The sequence below is a fragment of the Falco punctatus genome, assembly GCF_963210335.1.
Source record: "Falco punctatus genome assembly, chromosome: 12".
In the NCBI taxonomy this organism is placed as follows: domain Eukaryota; kingdom Metazoa; phylum Chordata; class Aves; order Falconiformes; family Falconidae; genus Falco; species Falco punctatus.
In genome coordinates, this window is record NC_137592.1 from 19,929,453 (window position 1) to 19,954,449 (window position 24,997).

The 24,997-nt window shown below is 41.2% G+C and overlaps 1 long non-coding RNA gene across 1 annotated transcript in view; it reads left to right on the forward strand.

Annotated features, from left to right (window-relative positions):
- LOC308072137 overlaps positions 1-24,997 on the forward strand; it is a 138,839-nt gene that overhangs the window by 89,724 nt on the left and 24,118 nt on the right. Inside the window, exon 4 of the long non-coding RNA XR_013931509.1 lies at positions 1-24,997. This exon is cut by the window's left edge and continues 21,217 nt beyond it; it is cut by the window's right edge and continues 16,631 nt beyond it. This is a non-coding gene — a long non-coding RNA (uncharacterized lncRNA).

The window sequence follows — 24,997 nt, forward strand, 5'->3', positions numbered from 1 at the left end:
AGGAAGGCAACCCTCCAACTTCTGAAATGTAAAAAAAAAGAAAAGTCTGAAAGGTATCTGTCTTTGCTCAGTGGATTTTTTTCTTTCCCTATTTTTAAAATCAGAAATGTTTACTGTGGGGAAGCCATTAATGAGGCCCAGCAGAATGGTAAGGAGGGGGTAAGTGCACATAAAATCAGAAATTGAAAGATCATGTTCAAAGGAAAACGAGGTGCATTACCAACATTTGTTAACTAAAATATGATAAAATATGATAACTAGCTGGAGGTAAGACCTGAAGGCTGTCCTCTGTGCTAACAGGCTCATATAGAAAAACTGGGAGAGCCCTGGGGTGAAAAGTGAAGCTGTCTGAACTCAATGCTATGGCTATGTTTTTAAATTACTGCAAGTAAGGTGCCTTTTTGTCCTAGCAAGGATGAAGCATTAAATGAGATGTTTTGCAAATGTTTAAATAGATGCTTTTATTAATATGTTGTTAGCTAGCTAATATTTTGAATAAAAATAATCGTTGTGAAAGCTTTAAAAATTAACTCTTTGCAACTGATCATTTAATCACAATAAAAAGTTTCAGCAGTAAAACTGAGGAGGGTATCTTCTGAAACTCTCAAATATTTCTGATGCAAGAACAGAGGCAGGGAATGTATGAAATTGCTTTTAGAAATGTGTCTTTTGGTAGTAATTTCTTTATTGTTCGTGGAAAGAGGGTAAAACTTTGGGAAGAAAAAAAAATAGTATTGCCACTCACTGCTAAAGGTGTTAATACAACGCTAATGAACCATAGCCTTTCCAGTGCGTAGTTGGCAACATTACCCCCCTGTCTGCGCTGAGTAGGATGTGTGAGCAGAAGTCAGGGCTGAAAACCCTCCACCTGTTTTCAGAAAGTAAGTGTGCATACACTGAAGTTACTCAGCGTATTCATTCTGTCTTCGGCACTCTGGGTGATGTTGTTACTACTACTTTTCTGCTGTCTCATATCTCCCACTGCCATGTGCCAGCTGATAGGGGAGCTGTGACATACCACACCCCCACGGCCGGGAAGGGGGTCACATGGACTGGTCTCATCCAGAGCACTTTAAAGAAACTGATAAGCTCTATCTCGTTTAACTTGGCCTTTGGAAGACACTTGTGGAAATTTCTGCAAAGGAGGTGACATCAGTTGTTGTCACAGCTGCTGTATAAGTCTGCAAGACTGCATCTGTTCAGTATCTGGCCAGGGTGTGCATGTGTGTGCAAGTAGATTTTGTTAATAGATTGCATTTAAATCAAAACCTGTTCATATGAAGTTGATGAGGAGGTTCAATCGCTCACAACTGGTGCATTAGCATCGAGACTTGAGGCAATGATGGAATACATAAACTTAATAAAGCAGAAAGACAACCAGCTTTGGAGGGCTGATGTTAGGTTTGAAACAAACCTTCTCCCTGGGGAATTCCAAGTGTTAGCATGTGGGACATACTCCAGCTGCTAGCTACTCAGACTTAAAATAAACCAGGCAAAATCCCATACTCGGGCTCTACCAACTGAGGCAAGCTGCTATTGCAAACCTTTCATCTCTCTTTTTCTTCCAGTTGGGTTAGAAACACAAGTATTTTTGAAAGAGCATTTAAAGCTTAGTATTTCACACAGCTTTCCTTGTACTTCTCTGAAGTGACTTATTTTTCAACATAGTTACAAATTTAGCAAAGAATCTGCTTTATACAGGTTGCAGTGCTGGCCAAGGAAGACTGGAATTAAAAAAAGGGTTAGAAGGAATATTTCTACCTTGTGTGACAATGACATTGCTACAAATACTACTGCTTTCCTAATCTAGGTGCTTTTGAAATTGCAGCATGACTTCATTAGTGGAGGGCTATGCTTCTTATGAAGTTGAACTGAGGAGACCCTTTTTCTTAAAGAGAAAGACACATGACTTTAGGGTGGCTTGGTTTTTTTTGTTGTTTGGTGGTGGGGTTTTTTTCCTTACCGTATTGAGGAGGAAATAATTTAGTGTGTCTGTGGAAGACACCATAGCAGAATTTCAGGAAAAAAAATGGGTGGGAGGTGCATGGTTGTTTGACAACTAGAATATTAATAGCTTTGAGGAGGTCTGAAAATAGACTACAGTACTGTTTGCTTTGTCTTGTGGTTTGAGATTGACTTCAGGTTTTTGGTGTGTGTTTTTTTGTTTGGATTTTTTTTAAAATTATTTTAATATCACTGAGTACAATTGATTTCTAACATACTGAGATGCTTGGGAGGGGTGGGAATCAAGCAACTTAATGCAATCTATGCAAATAATGCCTAATTTTTTAAAAAAACATTATCCTATATGAAACTTCGTTCATCAAGACTACTCAGTTTTTCTGTGATAAAGCCTGTTGAGCAACATATTACACAACATTTAGGAATTTAATGCTCCTATTACTGTCAAAGCACAGATATCAAGCTATATCAGTCAGCTTGAAAAGTGTATGAGTGACTGACACAACCTACCTTCCTGCTGCTTCTCTTCTTCCTTTAGACACACACAAATTCTTTTTCAAACCAACAAGCTTATCCAGAATATATTTATAAGGATGAACTCTGCCAGGCTGTGGTTAATCACATACAGTGCTAGGGATATCTTTTGAAGGTATCCTCAGCACTGTGACAGAAGTATTTGTCACTCAAACTATTTATAATTTTAGGAGTTTGGAGGGCAGACAGATGTTTATTTTTTTTAATATGAAATGGCAGCTCTTCCTTTGTACAAAAGAAATTGGCTATGTCTGTATGGAGACGCCAGGCAGATTTGGAGCACCCTGTTTTCGGAAAATGCCATGTTTGCACCCCAGACACACTGCTACTCACTCGATTAGCCTTTCTGTCTCAAAGATGATTTTGTAGCTCCATAGCAGTCAGCTCGTTGTCTGCTGGGCCGTGAGTTTATGTGGACAGTTGGGAGAGGTCAGTGCAGGGTAACTCAAGAAATGTGAAGCTGTTGGCTACGTAGCACCTGCATTAGAAGATTTTTAAGGGCTTCCAAATGGAATAAACCTGTGAGCTCTAGTTTTAACCACAGGTTGGGGTTTTTTGCTTGTCTGTTTGTTTGTTGTCTTTGGGTTTTTTTTCAGATGGAATGCAAAACTGTACTAAGGCCAGTCAGCCTTTGAGAAACGAAGACTGATAAGCATCACAGTTTTCTTATTTTCCTAACACCTCAAGCAATTAGTTTTGAAGGACTTTTTGACAAAGTTTACATGCAGGTCATCTTTCCTTCCTATTCCTTGTTACGTATGCTGAATTATTCTTAACTGTGTTTCTGGGAATTGCAGGCAATGTATAGACACAACGCCTTCAGCAGGCATGCGAGGAATGTTATGAGGGTAGCAAGCTTCCCGTTTCTCTGGTCACTCCGGAGATTTATGTGCCAGTATAATGAGAATGAATGATGAGCTGTTGTTCATTGACAGAGACCTTATGGGTCTGTCTATGCACAGGAGGGTTTAGAAGCTGATAACCTTTGTGCTTCAGGTTTTGTTTTGAATAGACAGAAGAGGACACAATAGTTATTGGTAGATGTAAAACTGGACAGTTAAACTGAAGGGTATTAGCCAAGCTCTGGCAGCAAAGCTGAAAATCTGAGATATTTGTACAGTTGGAAACAGAGTTGGGGTATTTTCATATTTCAGCACTCAGTATTGACTTTTATAGAGTCAGGAGGTACTCCTGCCTAGAATTTCAGTCTCTCCTATTTTTTAGGTCTCTCTGAGACCATGTGATGTATCACGGCTTTGGTCTGAGCACTGGCCAAGTATAAATGGAGTGGCACGTTTTGAACTCTGAAACTGAAAAGTCTCTAGGTCACTCTAAAGTTGCCTAGAGACAAGGCATGTTAAAGTGGGGTTTTTTTTTGCCATTCAAGAGCAAGATAAAGTGTCCATAGACAGAACCACTATTACTACTATATAAGTTATTCACTTCAACACCTTTCTCATATCATATCAAGTTAATGAGCATTTTGTGTGTCTGGTATACATCCAGAACCCCTGTTGTAAAGTCAAGGTTGCATGAGATGTCCCAGTTTGCATTAGTAAATGCTATAGCACATTATATTATTTTGACAAGTATCATAAAACTACATAAACAGAAACCATACTTTTAAAGATTTTTTTTTTAAGGATATGAAGTACAGATTAAATAATGAACTTGATTTTCAGATATGCTACACACACATACACCCAGCCTCCATATCCTAAATAGTAAATTCTTGGAACATAAAAGCCTGAGATTTTTGGCTTTTATACACCTAAAATATAGCCATCTTTAGCAGAAAACTAAGTATCTTGTCTACTGAAAACACATTAATTCCAGAAGAAACCTCTGTCTTCTCTGGTATTTATCATTTCGTAATATTCATTTTCTTAAAACTTTTGGTTGTCTCAAACATTCCATCAGCTCCGCATTATAAGCTCTTGAGGCTGATTTAAAATTTCATTATGCATTTTTGCAGTGTGATAAGAACTCAAGCCAGGACTTAAGGGCTTATGTCCTATTCAGACACTACCCATGTGCAAAAACATTTTTCTCAAACATACAGGAAAGAACAGGGTGCTCTTATACACACGCCCAGAAGATAATTGGAAATCACTGTGCTTTGTTTTTCAAAAGTAAGAACCATAAAAAAACTCCTTCCTGGAATGACACGAAGCATGCACATTTTCTCATTGAAAGGCATTAGCTTAGCATTTTTATGCATACCTATGTTGTTGGAATGGCATTTGGAAGCGCTCCTTAACAATGTTCACATCGCCACCCTCGTATCTGTGCTGGCTGTAGCGGAGACAGTTATTTACCCCTGCGTCGTTGTATAGCAGCCGGGGGAAGCTGGACGCATACAGCGCACCTGGCTTAGCACTGGCAGCCAGGCCAGATAGCGGCAGCGCTGGGCAGAGTCTTACGTATGCTGTGCCAAGCCATGGCCATGGATGCTTGGTGAAGCCGGGGTCTGATGGAGAGAGGAAGCAGAAGGACCGGCCAGGACAGCCCCGTTCTCCTGTGTGGTGCAACCAGGGGAGAAGAAAGGGGACAAAATTGCTCTCTTGAGAGCTCCATCTTTCCTAGGTGTGGGCCTGTGCCTCAAGTATTTCATTCAGCCCTGAACTTGTAATGGAAAATCTTGTGTGATTACAGCTTAATATACCATAGTCTGTATTTATGGCTGAGTTGGCTTCACTTAACAGTACCTTTAGAGATCACTGCTTGCAAAACATGCACCACTAGCCAAAGCATGCCTTTTATCAAGATGGGTTAGGAATATCCACTGCTTCCCTACAGGCATGTTGCTACCTGTAGCTGAATTTAATAATACTACATTATTGTAGTGTGGTTTATACTGGCTTTTTTCTTCATTCTTTTGAATCTATTTATTTACTTAATTTTCCTACCATCAAGAAAAAAATCCCCGCCTATGAATACTTGCAAAAGCAGGGTCAGATGGTGAGACTGGACTGAAAGAAGATATTTAGCTCCTAGGATGATGCTAAAACAGCCTGTGGGCTCAGCTATGCTACACAGCCAAGTACACTATGGCGATCCCTGAGCTAATGCCATCATCGGAAGCTCTGCTAGTGGCAGTTGAGTTCTCCCTTGGCTAATTAAGAGGGGAGCCTCTCAGCATACATAAGTAGCTCCATTCCTGCAGCATCCTCAGGGGCAGGGCTAATTAGCGTGGGTGCTTTGCTATACAGACACTGCTATATTGCCTCTGGGATCTAAGCTAGCATCTGTGCATGGCATTGCAATGTACCGTGTAGACAAGCCAGTTTCCCCAAAGCTACCTCAGGATCTCTAACCACCTTTTGCTGTGTAGACTTGCCTGGTGCACTAATGAGACCCCAAAAGCTTATGCAGAGAGAACGATAGCAACTTGGGATGTGGCCAGAGGGTAACATTTTGGGAGACAGATGTTTTAGGGTGAGTCCCAGATGCATTTGCATTTACTTTACCTCTATGTCTACTTGTTACCTTTGGATTAAAGACAGTATTAGTATTAAAAGTAAGTACCAGCTACAGAGAGGTAAAAAAAATGGGCCTGTAGTGATGTGTATGAAGCCTGAACCTGCTACCTTGCAGCTTGCTGGTTTTTACTTTTAGTTTCTCGGCTAAACTTAGAGCTACTAAAAGATAGTTATGACCTAACGAACTGAAACATTTTAAAAGCATATTTCCCCATTGCTGTGGTCAAATAATAATGGTAATGAAGTATCCTTTACGGTTTTACAGACCCTGCTCTCTCTGATCTTGAAGTGCTTTGCAAGCATGAGTAAGCACAGCTTCACACGAGTCCTGTGATGAGGCAATGCAATGTTGTAGGAGTAGCAAATCTGAGATGCAAAGACCAGCCAAAAGTAACTTGCATGTATTAGAAAAACAACACGTCCTGTCTGGTTTAACTTATTCTTGCACCGCGCTCCTCAGAATTTTCTTGTGCTGATGTTTTTCTTATTGGTGCTATTTTAACTCAGTGATATCAGGTGATTGCAGATTCAGTTTAGCTGGGCTGACCTGAAAATGTTGCATTGCACTGTACAAGAGCTGCAGAAAGGTGGCTTATTATTCACAAAGGGGCTGTACACTGTAGAGGACTGATAAACAGAAGATCCACTGTTTCTGTCTTCTACTTCCAGTATCAGTCGCAACAGGCTGCACTGATACCTTCCCTGATAGCTCAGCCTTGCACAGAAAAACAGTGCCATTTGTGGCTGCGAATTCCAGCCTCTGCATGGAGTCCTCAGGGGCTCAGCACCTCCCAGGAACACGGTGGGAAACTCTTCCTGACAAATGGGAAAAATCCATCAGAGACTGCCTAATATGCCTCTTAATCTTGCTTCACTTTATTCTCGTCATTCTAACAGCCCCAAAGATACATAGCATACAGCTATCCAGTTTTCTATCCTTCCCACAAGGGCAGCCTGTGGCTACACCTGCATCATATCTGAACTGATCTTGGGAGTGGTCTGAAGCCTGCAGCGCTCATTATGTCTCTGCTGTGAGAGTTCAGGTTGCCTCTGAGTTCTGCCTCCTCTGACAAAGGATGGCGATGCCCATTTGTGAAAGACCTTTTCTTTACTGGGTGGACAGACTGGACACACAGCAGTGACCTGGTCAGGCAAGGGGAGGTGGCAGCTCTAGTCCCTTTGCAGCCACATACGCCTTTCAGCGCTTTGAGGTGCACGGATCAGCCCTGAATGCATACCAGCAAATAAACTGTCTAGGCAATCCCTAAGTCCTTAAGCTCAGCCTCGAGGAGGAACATTACCTGAAAGAGAGAGCAGAGGCAGCTTCTGCTTCTCTTACTTCCAACAGGGAGAAGTACTGTGAGTGATGCTGAGCCTTTGCAGCATTTCTCTGTCAATGAAGGCAGGAGAGGGGTCACTTGCGGCGACTTCCACATCCACCTTCCAAAAACCACAACCTACCAAACCCTGCTGTGGTGCAAAAGGGGCCCATCTTCCCGACCTTACTGCTTTGGTCAGTTGTAGTTAGGCATAGGAGGTGAGCTTTCAAACAAGAGGTGAGTTAAACCTTCTAGTTAGAGCTCTTTACAATATCCTTTTCATAGAGGGGACTTCTGTTTTAACATGATCCCACGCAGTTAAAAACTGGCATTGTTTACATGTATGGCTTCTGCTTCATTGAAATCCCAGAAACATTCCTGCTTGAGCTGTGTGAAAAAGAAATCTGGGATTAAAAAAAGGCCTCATGAGCAAAGAGGAACAAGAGACGACGAGATGTTTGCCTCAGCAAGACTTCCACAGAGAAGCCTCAACATGTGTGCAAGGTGAAAAAGAATAACAGGATGACTTCAGCGCTGGCTTGCGAAGGGCAAGGGAGGGTCCTTTTCATCACAGTCTGGCAGAGAAATGTATAGCTTCAGAAGAGGGAGGAAGTACAGATCCTTAATTCAGAAGTATAAATCCTTTTTTAATAAGTGACTGAAACTGTAGGAGATCCTAAAGAATGTCAGCTTTCCTGACCCTCGTATCATTAACTCTTCCCCTGCCTGATGGAATGCTGCTATTGCTTTCACTTTCCTGCTTTAGTCACTCCTGCGCATTTTGGGGAGAGTGAGTGAGCAGTGTTACCTTACACAAAGAAGTCTCCAAAAGGTCAAAAATCACTGCCAAGACCTGCACCAGAAATAGCTGGAAGCCAGGGCAGTTGCGGAGTTCCCAATGGCCACGTGATTCTGCAGGATCCATAGGGTAGAGCTACTGGTTTTAAAGGAAAAGGCACCTATATTCTTACTGAAGGTGATTTTTTTTTTTTTTCTTTTCCTGAGGCTTAGGTTCCAGTAACAGATTTATCTTGCTTGTCTTGAGCAATGCATGTAGTCGCCTAAGCCCTGTTTATAGTCCATGAGGCTAAATAAGCATATCCAGAGGACAATTCATCCTATTTGTGTTAGTTAATTTGTGGAAGTGGGGGTTGTGGAAATAAGCGCCCCTGGGAATGGCCTGCCTGCTCTAGTTAACCACACAGGGAGGCCAGGCAAATTTCTGGGGCTGTTTTTTTGTCCATGGCAAAAGTTGGAGTAGTGCAGTGCTGCCTATGTTTTTGATTTGGCTGAAGCACAGAAGTACTGGACAATACATGAAAGAAGTTGTTACCTTGCTGTTCTCAGGCTGAAGCCCTGAGCATTAACCAGGCATCACAAAAGTATAAGAGTCCACAACTCTGAATAAAGGATACAGATAAAAACAGTCATAATTTAAATTTGCTTGGGCTTGAACAATTGCTAGCAGGGTCTTAACACAAGACACGAAATCAGTATTCGCATGCTGGTTTTGATCTATTACTGTTGAAGTTGTGATCAGGTTTAGAAACTATAATAATTTACAGAGAATATTTTATCCTTGAAAATTATTTTTCAGCACAGATAAATCACCTAGTGCCATAATGCAAAATTTTCCCCTCCTCTCCTTGTGTTCTATTCTAATATCTGCAATCCACCAGTTTAAACAAAACAAATGGGTTTTTATTTACCTTGTGCAACAAAAGTCAAAGCTAACTTTCATAGAAATACTTAATTTTAGTGTTGAGATAAGAGTGACCAACCCAGATTATGACAGTTTTATCAGTGCACTCTAACATATGACTTTTTGCAACGACACTCGCCCTGAATAAAAAGCAGGTATGCTACCAGAGATGAGAGATTTCCCAGCCTAATGCATCCCATATGATTCCGGTCTGGGCATACTGCATATCTGTGCAATCTGAGTGGGGCTGGCAACTGTGTCTTGGTCTCTGCTTCTTTTGTTGGAGCCAGTGGCCAGACGAGGTGCTCAGTACCCAGCAAGGCTGAGCCCACTGGGCTCCGGGATGGTGCAGAATTCTGCTGAGAAGAAAAAGACTCATGAGAACCACTCTGTGCTTTTCCATCGGTGGGTTATGCTGCTGGTTTTAGCAAAACCGTCTTTAGCATGTGTGTGTGGAAAGGCAGACAGTCCTCTTTAAATGAATTTACATTGTCTAAAGCCAAATCCAGAGCAGTGATTTCTCTCTCCCTTGTCTCTTTTCAGATTTATGGAGCCTCACTGAGGAAAAAGTAAATACCTAAAGAAATCTGGGGTTTATGTGAAAGAGCAAATTTAGGTAGGAAGCAAGTTAACAGAAAGTTTCTTGCTGAAACTTGAAACTATACTGAAACGTTAGGTCTAATGTCCCAGAGCTGTTTTCCTGCTGTTCTCTTCATGACCATATTTATGAATTTGCATGCGCCTAACGTGTATAACTCTGGCTTGGGATGCATATTTTCGTTCAGGCTGCAAATCCTTGTTGTGCCCTCTCCCTGCTTCTCCAGCTTCCCTTGGCAGCAGAAAAATTAGGACATGTTTGTAAAGGTGCTGTTTTCTTCCATGGCCCATCTTGCTGGCTGAATGACTCATAAACCAAACATTGATAATAACAGCTGGCAGTTACTTAAACCTGAGGTTTCAGGTTAAGGAATAACAATGAATGCAAATCTAGCTGCTGGGAGACTGTTTGTAATGCACGTGCCTGTGCTAGATCTTGAAAATTTTTAAAGATTATTACCTCAAAGCCCTATAGCACAAAATTATAAGACACTATAGAGAGAGTCTATTCTAGGGTGTCTGCCTGTTTTGACGATGTGGAGGTGTACCTGCTTCTCAAGTACTCCCCAAAAAACTGCAACAGAGAGGACGCCTATCAAACGATATCGCTTATCATTTTCGTTGCAAACACCACTTATTAGTAATAGAGGATTACTGGTCACTTGTGACTGCCTCATGCAGGACGAAGGTATTGTATGGTAGTTTAGAAAGACATTAGTGTTGTGGTAAGTACCAGTAATTAGTTAAGCTGTGCCTAGGAATGTTCCCATGTGGAGCATGGCCATCTCTGCCCATGACCCTGGAGACAGGGCATCTTGGAGACCATCCCAATAGGCAGGTAGCACACAGCCACCCATTCTGCGGGCTGAGAGAGGTTGCTAACATGGGTGTGGGCTGTTTGCAGGACAGCTCTCAGAAATGGCCACAGGCAGATTTCATGGTCTTATTCTTTCAATGCAAAAATATCAACTATGAAACTGTCAGAAATGTTTCTGTTTAGAAAATATCCTGCTTATTCTGTTAAGGGAAACAATGCCCACTTGCCTCTCAAACAGATTTTTGTCACTGTGGATGGGCAGGTGGCTTGAAATGTTTTTTGGCACCTCATTCTGTTCCACAGCTTCTCTCCTGTACTGCTGAAAGAAGTGTCCTTGCTGCTGCTGATTTACCAGTGGTCTTACTGGTAATAACTGATACAGACACCTGGGTGAGAAAACTCGCTAAGCCCAAGACTGAAGCAGGAAAACACCAGTGAATATACAAAGTAAGCCAGCAGCAGCCAGGAACATCCTCAATTCTTATTCTTTCCTATAGCGGTAACAGAAAATGGAAGAGCTTCTGGGATACATCCTCATTCTTCCTCTTCTTACCTTTAGGTCAAGTGTTTCTGTTTCCAACAGTTGTCTACCCCTCACCCCTTCCTTGCCCCAGAATTTTAAATATGCGTATTTTTTCTAGGGAAACATGAGAGATTATAGCCTAGATTTTATTAATATAGGTAACAAGACTCTTATTTTAAATATTGAAATACTTTTCTTTGATATTTACTTTCTGCCTTGTGGGTTTTTTTCCTCCTAGAAAATCAATTCATAATACATTAATAATGCTACTCTGGACAAGCAAAAAGGAAAGACTTCATATGAAGTGAGATTCTGCTAGACAGTCTGGTAGGTGTTAACGATAGATGGACAACTGCATTCCTGTCACTCTTATAATGATTTTTGACTCATTTTTTTTTAAAAAAAAGAAGATTGAGGGTTTTTTTGTTTTTTTTTTTTGTTTTTTAATTTTGGAAATTCTAGTCAGAAGTGTTGGATGACATTGAGAGGAATGGCTGGGTCTTCTGTCTATAAGCCTTCTGGATTTGTGATTTGTTGGCCTATATCACTTGACAGAATTCATTTCCTTGTGTTAGTTATATTGCACTGAATTGTGTATTCATTCAGGAAGAGAGACTTTGATGACATCAATATGTATTAACTTTAGTATTTACTGGGGATATTAAATTAAACTACTTAAAATCCTAGAAACATTTGTGAACAAGGCATATAAACACTTTAAAACATCCTAGAACAATTTACAAATAGTTTAATTAGTGTTTAGAGTAGCTTACCTTTAGTACATTTAATAGCCAATTCAATGTTTGGAACCAAGATAATTAAGTGCCAAACTGGACACAGGAATTAATTTCAATCACCTAATCTCCCATTGTGGGTTCACAGTTCATCAGAAGACTCATGAAAGATTCATAATTCCCAGGAGTAAGAAATTCTTAGAAAAAGCTGCAGATGGATATTGGAAACTGTAGGGCAAAATTTAAACTTCAGCAGGTCTTGTTTATACAAGTCCAGTTCAGCTGATTCAATTACAAACTGTTCATTCCTGTTGTGCGAGCATAACTTAACTGAGATATGAAAGGAGTTATTTTTCTGAAACCCCATCCCACTGTACTTCACAGCTGTGTCTTTTTATCTTCCAGTGTGGTTTTAGACAACCATAAATAGCAACCATGCAGACCTCTATCTCTGGTTGCTAGTTGTGACCTAGCAAAGTCTGTAAAGTGGTGAAGAATCCTGTGTGCAGCTGAATCTCCTGAGTTCCTCCATCTTATCTACTTTATATTATATATTCACAGCATTTTGAGGCGTTTTTCCAGAACTGATCCTGCTAATGTCACCTTGCAGGAAAAAAAGCCACAACACTTGAAAGCAGACAAAGTCTTTCATGAAAGTTCACTGCACTTTCTTTGAAAACAAAATACTTTGGCTGTTTTTAAAACTTGTGAGGAAAACTTCTTCCCAAGGACTTCATAAATTTTGCAGTCCTCAGTCTTCATAATGATAGATAGAAGGGGGAAACACTTTAAAGACCTGGAGGTCATCAAATTTACTTATCCAAATAAAGATCAGTTGGTTGAGGTCATGTAACCATGCTAAAAGTGATAAGAATAAGGTGTTCAACCCAGGTGCTTTGAACAAGTTAAGTTATGCCTTCTTCCCCCTGCAGCATCAAATAGTTATCTGCAACTGTTGCTTCCTCTTCCAAAGTGTTTTGTTCTGGCTTTGTGCAGGGTGCAATACATAAGGCATTCTCTCTCAGTGGTGGGGAGGGAATTTTTGTGTAACCTATGTGTACTTCATAGGGGTTAAGGTTGTGTGCAAAGTTAGTTTCAGTCTGTTCTGTGAGACAGCGGCAGCAGCATAAAGCGTAAGAAGTGTGATCATACTGGATTTTAGTGATGCTGAATAAATATGTCCAGATAAGAAAAGGATTTCCCCAAACTGGGACACTTTTTTTCTCCAAGATTCGTAAAAGCGTAGTAATCGTTTTCTATTAATGAACAGCTTAGCATTCAAATACAGGAAAAGAGGAGGAGCAGTCAACATGCAGTGAGAGAGTTTGGTGGTTATGTCTGGCTTGAGAGATACTACGTGTTCTTGTAATTTCTAAACCAAAGGAAACTGCAGACATTCAGATAAACAACTGATGGCATCTAAAGTTTCATTAATTTTGTTGATTAATCTCTGTTTCTGTGCCTCTGTTGCAACTACCTTTGCATGATCTTCTAACATGTCTACTGTCTCCTTTTCAAGGGTTCCTTCTAAAAGAAATGCCCTTGAGAAGTGAGTCAGTAAAATGTTTACCAAAACACCCCTAAGTACCCACCATCTCATGGTGCATAAATACTATTGCTCAATGTATATGCAGTGTTACTGATGATAACTTGCTTTATTTCATTATCTCAAACATTTTTCTTCAGTTTTTGCAATTCCTTGGGAATCGGATTCTAAAACCTTCCTAGCAAGTTCCTAATGTGTTTTCTATGCAGTCAGTAATTAATGGTGATGATATCTGAAGCAAAGCTTTCAAATTCTTTAGTGTTTTCTAATCATATCTAGTACTAAATTTTTCAGTTGTTTTTTTTCCTGCAAGTAAGACACTGTCATTTCTTGCATTTACATGTCACGAGCCACAGAGAGCTTGGGTTTGTTCACTAGCAAATAATATTGCCACAAGAACTGTTCCTTTTCATTATTCCAGTTCTTGGATGGGAAGTCTTTCTGTGTGGCTTTGAGCCTCTTAAGTCAGTTTTGTTTTCTTTGTTGAAGGCCACTCCTGGAAGGCTTTCTGTTTGTTCTCCTGCCCTGGCTAGCAGGGCTGCTAAGACAGGGGTGTAGCTGTTCACATGTTTAATGGGCAAAAAAAGGTTCATTTTGAATAAAGCTAAATACCCTCAAAGACTGCTACTTCTCTGCAGAGCCAAAGTGTTAAGTGAGCAGTAGATTTGCCCCAGAAATGGTCAGGACTTCCAAGTTTATGGTAGGGCTATTGTGGTAATGTGGGACCAGATTCGCAGCATCCTCTGGACAGGCTCTTGCTGTCCCCAGTGGGACCAGCTCCTTTTTCTGCTCAGAGTGGATGTGAGGAGAAGGAAAGGGCGCATGGGATCAAGGAGAAAACAGGAGTGGAACAGCACATGACAAAACTGAACTTGGCCCAGTAACAGAAATCTGAATTAGAAGACTCTCCTAAACACTCTGCCAGTGTGGTTTACGTGGGTGAGAGCTCAGGTGCAGGCGCAGTGTCTGTTCTCTGCAAGGGGCTAGCCTACATTTGCCCATAATAGTTAAAATAGAAAGGGAAGCACGGCTTGCCCAAATAAGTGCTAGAAGGACTGTGAGAGTGAGGAGTCAGTTGGGCAAGGATGACCTGGATGAAAACAAGCTGGTTATTGACCTGGACATTTATACTGGGACACCAGTAAAGCGGAATGTTACATAGAACAATGAATACATCCAAAACCACAAGAAAAAGTGCGGTTTTAGTAAGAGAATACAACTGCATTATGTTTAGCAGATGTCAGACTATTTATTCTGCTACCTGCAAGATTTGCCACCAACATAAAATCTGAGAAGACGTGAAAGGATGGTGCCAGTAAATGCTCTTTTGAGGAAAGTAAGGCTAATACCGATTTATTTATCTCTTTTTAATGTAGCATCCAAAATGTATTGGGTCTCTTGCAAGATCTGAGACAAAAGAATAAATGCACTGCTTGAGCCTGAGAGATTAAAATGCTGTTGCTTCTGACCTTTTATCGCTCCTCAGTGTGCGTTTTACACCACTGAACACCAGGTTTTGACCAAATTCTGTTCATGTCAGTATGCCTTGAGTAAGGTTTCTCTAAGAATGTGCCTTGTCATATTCTCTTATAACTTTTAATGTTAGCTTTTGAGGTCAGCTTCAGTAACATTGCTTGACAAATGACAGGAATCAAGACCTTATCCACCAATTTTTAAATATTCAGGTACCAACACTGAATTTTGACCATTGTTTCTGTCCTCTCATATCACGTACAGTAATGTCAAGTGACTGCATACCCTGTCTGCAAGTGCTCTAGTTTGCTCCTGATGGTTCTTCTAGACTGTGAAATGATTTATTAAGGTATGATCCATATCAGAGAGATTACAGATCAGAAGTAGTCTGATTAAAATATTTGGCAGACCATGTTTGCTTAAAGATATGTTAAGAGACTAAAAGAATGATCTAGAAAAAAAGAAGTCACTGTAATGAGTAAAATATTTTTCTTCTGAAGTGTTTCTAAGAACTTTTTTCTAAATTATCCATTTCACTTCTTCAAAGATTTAAAGAATTACATAAACTCCTGGATATTTTCCCTTGCAGCAAATCCCACAGTACTGCCAAATGAATTCCAAACAAATCCTTCTTGCTTTTCTATATCTCATTGTGTATCAAAGTGATAGCTGCTACCATGACACGATCCAGATCATTGCTTCAACCAGATAATTTGCTCCCTGGCCAGCTTGCTTCTGAGTTGTGCTGGCATGAAATAAAAACTGTAGCAAAGACTTATAATCTAGATGCAAATTACTGGTCTTTGAAAAATGATTAAAGTTGCTAAAAACTTATTCTGTATAATTTTTCAGGTGTCACAAAGTCACAAACATGAAGACCACCTAAATTTATAAAGGGCTCTGAGTTATCTCAAGGTATTTACATGAGTGCAGCTAAACTTGGGTTGCCTACATTCAGTGCAATAAGCCTTGGAGTATGTGGTCACAATTTAAAAGACTTCTGCAGTTCTTCAAGGAGCCATGGCTTTGTCTATGTGTTATCAGGTGACTGATTAGGTAATATTTGTACACCTCTACAGAAAAATAACAGGTTTGTATGGAGAAGTATGTAAATATTAGGTATTACGGTTATTAATTATGTTTTCTCAACTGACATCTGTTAAATTGTTAAATTAATTGTTGAAAGTATTCAGCAGGCATTTCTGATCTATACTTGTAGTGTCCCCTCTTCCACACTGTCTGAGGACCTCACGTTTCTTTAAAAGGTCTTGTGAAGCAGGAACCCCATACCTGTTTAATGGGAAGGACTGATGATGGTGTGCTGAGACTTAACTCTTCACCCCACATGAGCAAGTGTGCGTGCTGACCCTGGTGCAGCACCGTGAGGGGCAGGATGGCTGCCTGGAGCCGTCCTGAGGTCTCTGCACTCTGCCCCACCATGTAGAATGGCTGGGTGGTGGAGGAACTGCCTGTGGTCACATAGGGGGTCACTGGGTTTTCTAATGCTTGTGGGGAAGCTTTGGTCCATCCATCTTCCCTCCTAAGGCACTGCATGGAGTGAACCAAGAGTTAATCCAGGCATCCACCATGCCTGGGGTAGAGTCTGCCATGTCATGCCAGGAGTACAAAATGGGGTTTTGTTTGGGCTTGCAGCAAGGCTGGGACAGTGCAGGGCTTTGCGGGTTGCCTGCCCCCATCGGCTGAGAGGGGCAGGGGTGTCTGCTGGCTGGCATGCCTCCTTCCCAGCTGCTGGTGGCTTTCCAGGGAGTGACACTCTTGCCAGTGCTGTGCTGGGGCCCTGACCTTGCCCTGGGCTGGCTTCCTCAGGAAGGCAGAGCCGAGCTGCCTGCAGTCATGACACCTGCCTCCCGAAATGAGGCATTTCCCCTTCATCTCAACAGACCTCAGTTTAATTTGGGTGGCAAGGAGTTACAGATTATACTCTTTACTTAGTAATGCTTCTGTGACAGCTGTTTTGTCCAGCTATCATCATGATGTAAATGTTTTCACCCAAAGATCCTTGGATACCTACTGATATGGTACACTGTCTCATGTGTATGCTAATTCGCTATTTATATGACCAAGAAACTTGCTGAATTCATAATATATATTTTTTCCACTCTACTTTTGTTTCAGGGTAATGTTTAATCCACTACTCAAAACAGCTTTTCCATTCTCTTCACTATAATAAATTACTAAACTGAAAGAAATGGAACTAAGCTCCTTTTAGCTTAAATTTGCCGAGCTTTTGTTTTGAGGTTGAACAGCAAATCTTAGAAAGCTTGTTTTTCATTTGTCCTGAAACCTTGCCCCTCCTGCCTCCCCCTTTTCATGCCAATGAAAGGTAACCAGAGACAGCTGGGGGTTCTCTTTCTACCTCCTTTGAATGGGAGCGTCTTCTGAATGCCTCTTTCATGTACCTGCAAAGACCCCGCTCTTCTAACAGCTACGGCAGAGATTCTCAGAGGTTGACTAGGTTTTCATTGCCTGCATTTCTGGTCTGAAGCAGACTGAGAGAAATGAGTGTTAAGTAAACTCCGTGGCAGCCCTGCCAGCGTCAGCATTCCAGCCCGCAGCGTTGCTCTGGACCGGGACACCGCTGGCACAGGCTTCCGCACATCCAGCTGTCGGGGGTTGTTTTACTTGTTAGCAGTTGAAAAGAAGAGAGATGCGAGGCAAAGCAAAGAGTGGCAAGTCTAGTTTTTATGAGGCTGTTTATTCTTTCTATAACAAGTGTGTGGTGCCTTATTGATGTTGAATGGGAATTTAATACAGTGATAAAGTAAAACTGTAAACTTACCAAGTCTGTTTTCAGCTGCCTTTGTTCTGGATGTCTAAGCATCTGCAGAAAACATGTTCAACACAACTCAGACGCTTCTGTGAACTTATATGTGATCTCATTCAGTACCTTCAACATAGAACTGATCACCTTGCTGCAGCTGATTGAAGTAAATAGAAAATGAAGGTGTCTGTCTTTCCGTACCAGGCCTTTTGTGTGTGAAGTCGGTGCTCGCAGGCTTTTAAGTGAAAACAGGTTTATTTCCAGTTTTCTATCATGAGCATTTTACAAATCTGCTGTTGTTTAAAGATCAAGATTTAGGAAACACTGATGTTTGATAATAGAGGGATTTGGATCTGGTGTTTTTTTGTCAGGGCAAACTCCAAATGCCCAGCTAACAGTGGAAGTTACACATGCAGGGATTGTGCATTCATAATGTGTGAATAACAACGACAGAGTATTGTCTGTTGCTGCAGGGAAAAGAACCTGAACTGCATGAATTAGGGCTTTGTTTTCCACAAACACCTAGGCATTGTGTAGACAGGAAAGTTTCCCCCTTCTACCGCAATAACCCTATTCCTTACCACATGTAGGCACTCTTATACCAGTTCAAGACCTTCCCAAGTAAAGACAGTTTTATTCAGGAATGAGAATGTGTGCTCAAGAAGTTATCTTGCAGTAAACATAGTGTAGGTTATGTAGATCCTTCCACCTTGCTCTCTTCTAGTTGCCTGCTCCATCAGTTAGAGAGGTTACTTCTCTCCCAGCTGCTCATTCAGTGCTGGGTGATGCCATTCCCTTAGCACTGCCATGTAGCTGACTTGGATGATACTCCCCTTCCCGTTTCACTTCCATTGAGGGCATCTTGAGACATGTCAGCATCATCTAATTAAGGTACCTAACATGGATGTACTAATGATGGCCACAGCAGTGCAGTGGTGATGTTAGTGTTGACTTCTCAGCCTAATGTGTGTGATCTTATGAAGAAAATGGCAAGTAAAAAAGGCTTGTGGCTGAATCACCAGTGCAGAAGGAACTGTATAAATGGGAGTTGGGAAGAGTTATGAACACAGTGCATATATTGTTCTGCAGCAGCCCTGTGCCACCCATGACCTGTGGCAGACATGATGGCAGACACCGCAGTGGAAGTGGGGCCAGGAATCTCCATTGTGCCCTGCTGCACCATGGCTTCTGGGACCCAGAGTCCAGCTGCATGCCAGTAGGATTCCGGATGCTCAGAAACATAAGCTAGAGTAGCTCACTCTAACACTTTTCAGCATGACTTCCCACAGCATCTGAAGTCATATTTGCAGCAACGTGTATGTAGAGCTGCTAGTCTTCAACTTGGTCCCAGCATAAAATTCACATGCTGACTTCAGAGTGACTGCTGATGAAGAATGCATCGACTTGTTGCAAATGGGATGTAAAACATCTTTAGAAGGACAACTGCTCTGTATGCTCGGAACCAGGCCCAACACACCTTAGATTTAAGAAAGTGACTGTCCTAAGTTCTTGAAAATGAAGAATCCTTTCCCCTCTCTTTCCCCTTTTTTATTGTTGCAAGTATGTGTCACCATGTCATTAGGATTTCTTTTTTTACTTCTAATTGATGGTGGTGGTATTTGAATAGTAATTATTTTCAGTTCTGTATGTAGCTGTTTTGTCAGTTTATTGAAATGAACTGCCATCCGGGCACCCTGATCAAAGCAAAAAGCATGAAATCCTACGTGTTGCACTTTTGAGAGCATCAACAATGAAGCTAACCTTTCACCCTTGACTTTCTTTTAACCCTAATTTTGAAAGACAGTGGCAAACAATCCAGCTAACTTTTAAAGTGAAAGAATATTTAAACTAGTTCGATTGTAATGCAGTGTCCTTTTCAAGTGAATGGAAGATCTCAGAGTAATGCATACAAATACAGAGGCTGGGTAAGTTCATTACTTTGGAGTTTCTTGTGTGGCAATAGCAGCGAAATGGTTAAAAGGTTGGCTTTAAAGTGGTCACAATTAGGCTTCAAAGTTAACACCCCACCCCACTGAGATGAATGGGAGTAGTTGACATTTCTTAGCGCTATTGTTTCAGTCTGGCTTGCTATAGCTTCTAAAATAAGACAACAGTACATCTGTTTACATTCTGCTTCCGCAAACCCAGATGGGCTAGAAACTTCATTGTTTTTTAAGTGGAAGCTTAGATTCTGGAGAATACAGCAATATCCACAGGGTATCTGTAGGAAGAAGAGCTGAAAGCCGCCTTAATCACTGACATCTCCCTCTTCCCTGTAAGCTTCTATTGTCCCAGGACAAATCCGTAAACCACTGGGGGGAAAAATAACGTATATTTGAAGTGGTTTTTACTTACTGTATGACATGCACACAATAACTTCTCAACAAGTCCCTAGCGTGCAAATTTTCATAAATGGATGTGGGGTTTGAACTTTTTCTCTTCTAGTAAGTAGTGTGCGATGTAACAGGAGGCAAGAGTCCTGCCTTTACTGACGGTGGTAGCTTCTCTTAACCTCTCCTAACAGAAAAACCTCCCATCTCTAGAGAAGCCAGAGTTTCACCCAGGAGTGTTTGAGATCAGGTGTTCCTTTCTGTGTTCACACGAGTAGAATCCTTTAACTAACCTCTGAGAGTGATAAAAGAGGAGTAAGTTTCTCGAGAGGTATGTCTTGCATATTTTCTGATACTTTAATAGGGCAGCTACGTTAACCGCAGTAAGATTGGAGCTGGAATGGATTAATAAAGGTGCAAGTAGGGCCAGAATTTGTAGCAGATGGTCTCTATTACCCCATGCCTCAGTTCATGTAGGGAGTAGACAGTGTCTTCTCTGACTTTTGTTGAGGGGTCTGCACAGTGGCAAACTGCCCTCGGTAGCAGCCAGCACCCTATGAGAGCTTCTCTGATAAAGGCGGCCCATTAGATATGCTTAGGCTGTAGATTGAAACCAGCTGTGAATCTGTCGGAAAGATTTTCCTCATTGTGCTTTCATCAGGGTGGAAAGTTTGTGGCTTATTCTGCATATATATGTATTTTGGGCTTCATTGCTCTGACTTTGCAAATCCTAGGCTCTGCCAGTGATAAGAGCTCTCATGCATACAGGCTCCTTTTTTACTCTGGCACCCAGAGACCCTGCCTGCCTTTTGCCCGTGGACAGCACAGCTTGTGCTTCAGAAGCGACATTGTGGGCTCTCCCAAATGGTGTCTCCCAGATTTCCACCCCTGGTGAATCGTGTGGTGAAGGCAAGCATGCCATCTGTAGTTTGGGCTCGTGAAGCTTGTTTCCTGCCCAGCTTCAAGCAGCATATTCATCTGAGTATAAAATAAGGCAGCCCTGAGCCTAGACAGGCCTCCAGGCTGTCTGAGACAACCGTGGGCATTTCACAAGCGTAAGCCGTCTCCTCTCTTGTACTTCTCTCCAGTTTCTGTGTTAAGTGGGGGAGTGCAGCAATCTGGTCTGTATGAAGAAAATACCTGAGAGAACCCAAGAGGAATATTTATTTTGAAAGTTTCTCTCATGAGTTTTATATTTCTATTGGAAAAAAATCGCTTTAAAAATAAAAGAATATTAATTCATGCTGGAGAAAAGCAATTCCAATGTGATAGGACTCCTACAGCGTGCAGCAAGAACCACTCAATGCAGCTATAGGAGGAAGGGCATGTTACTTGATCAAAGGGTTAGAGAACAGCATCAAATATGCAGTTGTTATATTTGTTTCCACTTTCCATTTTCCTGGTCTGTTTCTGACTGGATTTCTACAGTATTATGTAGACATGAGTTATGTCTTATGCAACTTGTGGAAGAAAATATGTATCCTATTAGACTTTTCAAATATAGTCAAAATGACTTCTGCAGGACTACCGTAGGTCAGCGGCAGAGCTTGGAAAAGAAGTTACGAGATGTGTTGGCCAGCTCTGTATATTTTAACTAGCAAAATGACTCAGTTCCCTGTATTATAATAACACGTGATAACTACATGTTCAGAAGCCTAATCTTTGTATGTTCCCCTAACATGGAGTTTCTTGAATAGACCTGAAGAAAATGTTACTATAGCTTCTCTACCACTTGTGCCCTAACCTGATTTTGGCCTCATATTCAAAGGTGATTTTGATTACAGAATTATCTTTTAGGGAATATGAAATACCAGGGATTCAAAGGGATAGATCTGCACAGGACAGGAATCTGTCATCACGATGACATTATAATGCAACTTCTGAAAAATTAACATGTTACAAGAAAAAACAAATCTTTAAATTTTTTTAACATTGTGCTGTTTTATTTTTCTTTTAGAAAAGAAAATGTACCCTTCCATTTTTAGACTATTTAGTTTTGAGTAAATTCTGAATTTCCTTTTTGTGGTGTATTTTTTTAGCCAATTTATAGTTTGCATGCCTACTGCTCCCAGTTTCTTTACTTGTCTGAGCTTGCTTGCCAACTGGTATTTGCCACTAAGCAGCAGAATCCTAGCTGTGTTTGAGCAGCTTCCTTCGTTATGGCAGTCATTACCCCCTAGAAGAGGATAAGGGATGCAGATGATCACTCCTGTAGCTCTCATAAGAAATGCAATAGGAAAAAAGCCCAGCAAATTGAAACAAAAGTTTTCAGTTCATGAATACTAAAAAATTGAATTTCTACCCAAAATAACCCCAAAGTTTTATTTCTTATTGGAAAATATTTTTTTTAATTGAAAAGCGATTAATATTCACTTATTCACACCAGGTTAGGAAAAAAATAATGAATACCAAAGTATTTTATAGGATTACGTTCCCAACTTTTTTTTCAGCTCTAATTATGATAATGATGTACAAGGATTTTTTCTTTTTCTTTCTTTCTTTCTCTCCTTCCTTTTTCCAACCTAGACAATGAAAATAATTTAATCTAACAGCTTTTACATGGTCTGTGGACCAGAGTTGGCTTGTAAAACTTCTTCTTTCAGTGCTTTTATTGTTCAGGAACTGATGCTTCCTGTTACTTCTGGCCATGCATTTTGATTTTGTGAAAGAGTACGCTTAGACGCTTAGACAAAAGAATACTAATCAAGTATACACACCTTTTTTAAAGCTTCACATTCTCATTAAACCAAAAATTATACCAGAACTGCAAAGGTAACAATTCCTTTGAAAGATGGAGTCAACTGAAAAAAGACGGGAACACCAGCAGTCAAGAAAAGGAATCTGGCATTTCGTCACTTCAGGTATTCACTAAGGAAGAGGAAGCAGCACAGGTAAAACAACACAGAGTGTTGCTCTGACTGCGTGTATGTTAAACTCGATGTCATAGGAGCTGTGGTTTTAGTTGCTTTTCAAGGAATGGAAGGTCAATGGGCTTCTGGTTCATGGCAGGGACTAAAAAACCACGTAGTGATCAATTATGATTTAAATAAGTAATTGCGAGCTACATGATCTTAGCTGCTGCATCGTACTGAGGGTTTTTTTTTTCCATATTGCCTCTTGTGGTTTTATTGTTCTGATGCTTAATTTTTGTGTAGTTTGAAGGTTGTTGTGTACATGATTAGATTCACTCCCTACTGGGATACAGGCCAAGATTTTCAAAATGATTTCAAAACCCCATTTTTTAGGGGTCCAAACCAGAGAAATTTTAGAGTAGGGCTCCTTGAAAGGAGTGCAGAGCATGCATCTTCTAAAACTCAGTTGTCTGTGTGGTGTGTCAACATAGCATAGAAAAATGAAAGAGAGAAGGATGCCATCAAAATTCTTGTTCTCTCCTTATCGTTTCAGTGTCTGATCTTTGATATGCTGAATTGAGGCAAGCAGATTTGGGCATTGCTGGGCTGGAACCCAGTACGCATACTCTGCTGTGGTCCAGGTTAAAGGAAGCAAAGCTGAGCAGTGTGACAGCACCCTGACTCTGCACTTTTCTTCTGTAACGTCCTAATTGCTCTAGGGCTTGTTCTAAGATCTAGATGTTGTCTTCTGCTAAGATGGTGGTGAGATCAGTGTTGACTGTTATATGTGGAATAGATGTAATAGCTACAGAGTATGTATTATAATGCATGTGTGACCTATGTATTCCATCTTTCTGTCCATTGTGTGGGTGAATCTAGTTAATGCAGGGGTAGCAAGTTTAAAAGGACAGCATGAGAGCATGGGTGCTGTCAGGATAGCTGGCTTAGAGTTAACTTTTCCCTCAAATTCTTTCTTGCTAATACAGAGCAGTACTGTTTGGGCTGCAGAAGAAACTTCATTTAAAGGAAATACTGGTATTGAATTAGAAAAAAACCCACAAAACCTCCTGGAAGTATTTCTATAGGTTTTAGCTTTTTGAATGCCTATTTTTGGGACTAGATGTCAGCTGACATAGCTCCTTTAAAAATGCACTTTGGATTCAAGGAAAGAAAATAAGGAAGTGTAAGCTGTGAAGTCTTAATTGTTAGAAGTGCAACAATAGCTTAAAAACAGGCTGCAAAGCCTGCTCTCACAGCTGGAGGAAGGGATACTTCATTAGTAGTTGCAAGGAATGGGTGGCTAGGGCCTGAAAGAGGCGATAAAAAGAAGCCTTGTAACACGAGACCATTGCCAACCCCCCTTACTGAACCATTTCTGCAAGAGCCTGCATCACAGAAGCATCAATACACGATGAACTCGATGGAACAGCCCCTGACTGATATCCCTCACTGACAGTTAAGGTGCACCTGTGCTGTGCTCCAGCTCTGCTGTGGTGGGTAGTTTGGCGGGCTGGAGGTGAGCACACGTGGCTCACTAGCAGCCTGTTTTGATGCTTGCAGTTTCTGGCTGGTAAGCCGCAGATGCTGGTTGTGGTGATTGGAGAGGGCACTTGCTGAATAATCATCACACTTTAGCATTTTGTAATCTGGTAAATCCCCCAAACATCCTTGCAACTGATAGCCAAACTGCTCTGCTAGTATGACCTCGGGCGAATAAACCTAAACGCTAGTTTCCTGGGGGAGGTGGCAGAGGAGATCCCTCTCCACAGAGATTTCATGTAACTGCAATTCCCCTAAATAAAATGCCCGATTTAAGCACAACTGTGTGTTTTCTGTGCCCAGTGGCTGCCTGCATGGGAGGTAAGACGACTGCAAAATCCTCCTTGTTGCTCCAGCCCCAGCTGCAGGGCCTCTGTGATCCCAGACCTCCTGGGTGCCCAGCAGTGCAGTGTCCCAGTCAGACTGTGACTGGCTGTTTATGACAGATCCAGACTACCGCAATTTTCCAGTTATTGCTTAAAGTCAGTCCTTAGGTAACTGCCAATAACCCCCAGAAGTTGGGAAAGCCTTGGGAGCAGAAGGGCTGTAGTGCTAGGGAAGTTTTGATTTCATTTGAAAGCACAAATCCATAAAATCGCTTTAGTGCAGACTCCCCGTCTCATGCCGTGCTGACTCTGTGTGAGATCTGACATTGTTCTCCATTCTTTAATCACAAGAGCTCGGGGTGGGGTGGGGTGGGGGAGGGAGGGGAAATATAAGCAACAATCTGAGCCTGATTTTTACCATCGTACGAATTTAATCCAAGTTGCCTGTGCCAATCATAATCCCTCCTTTCAGGTTTGTC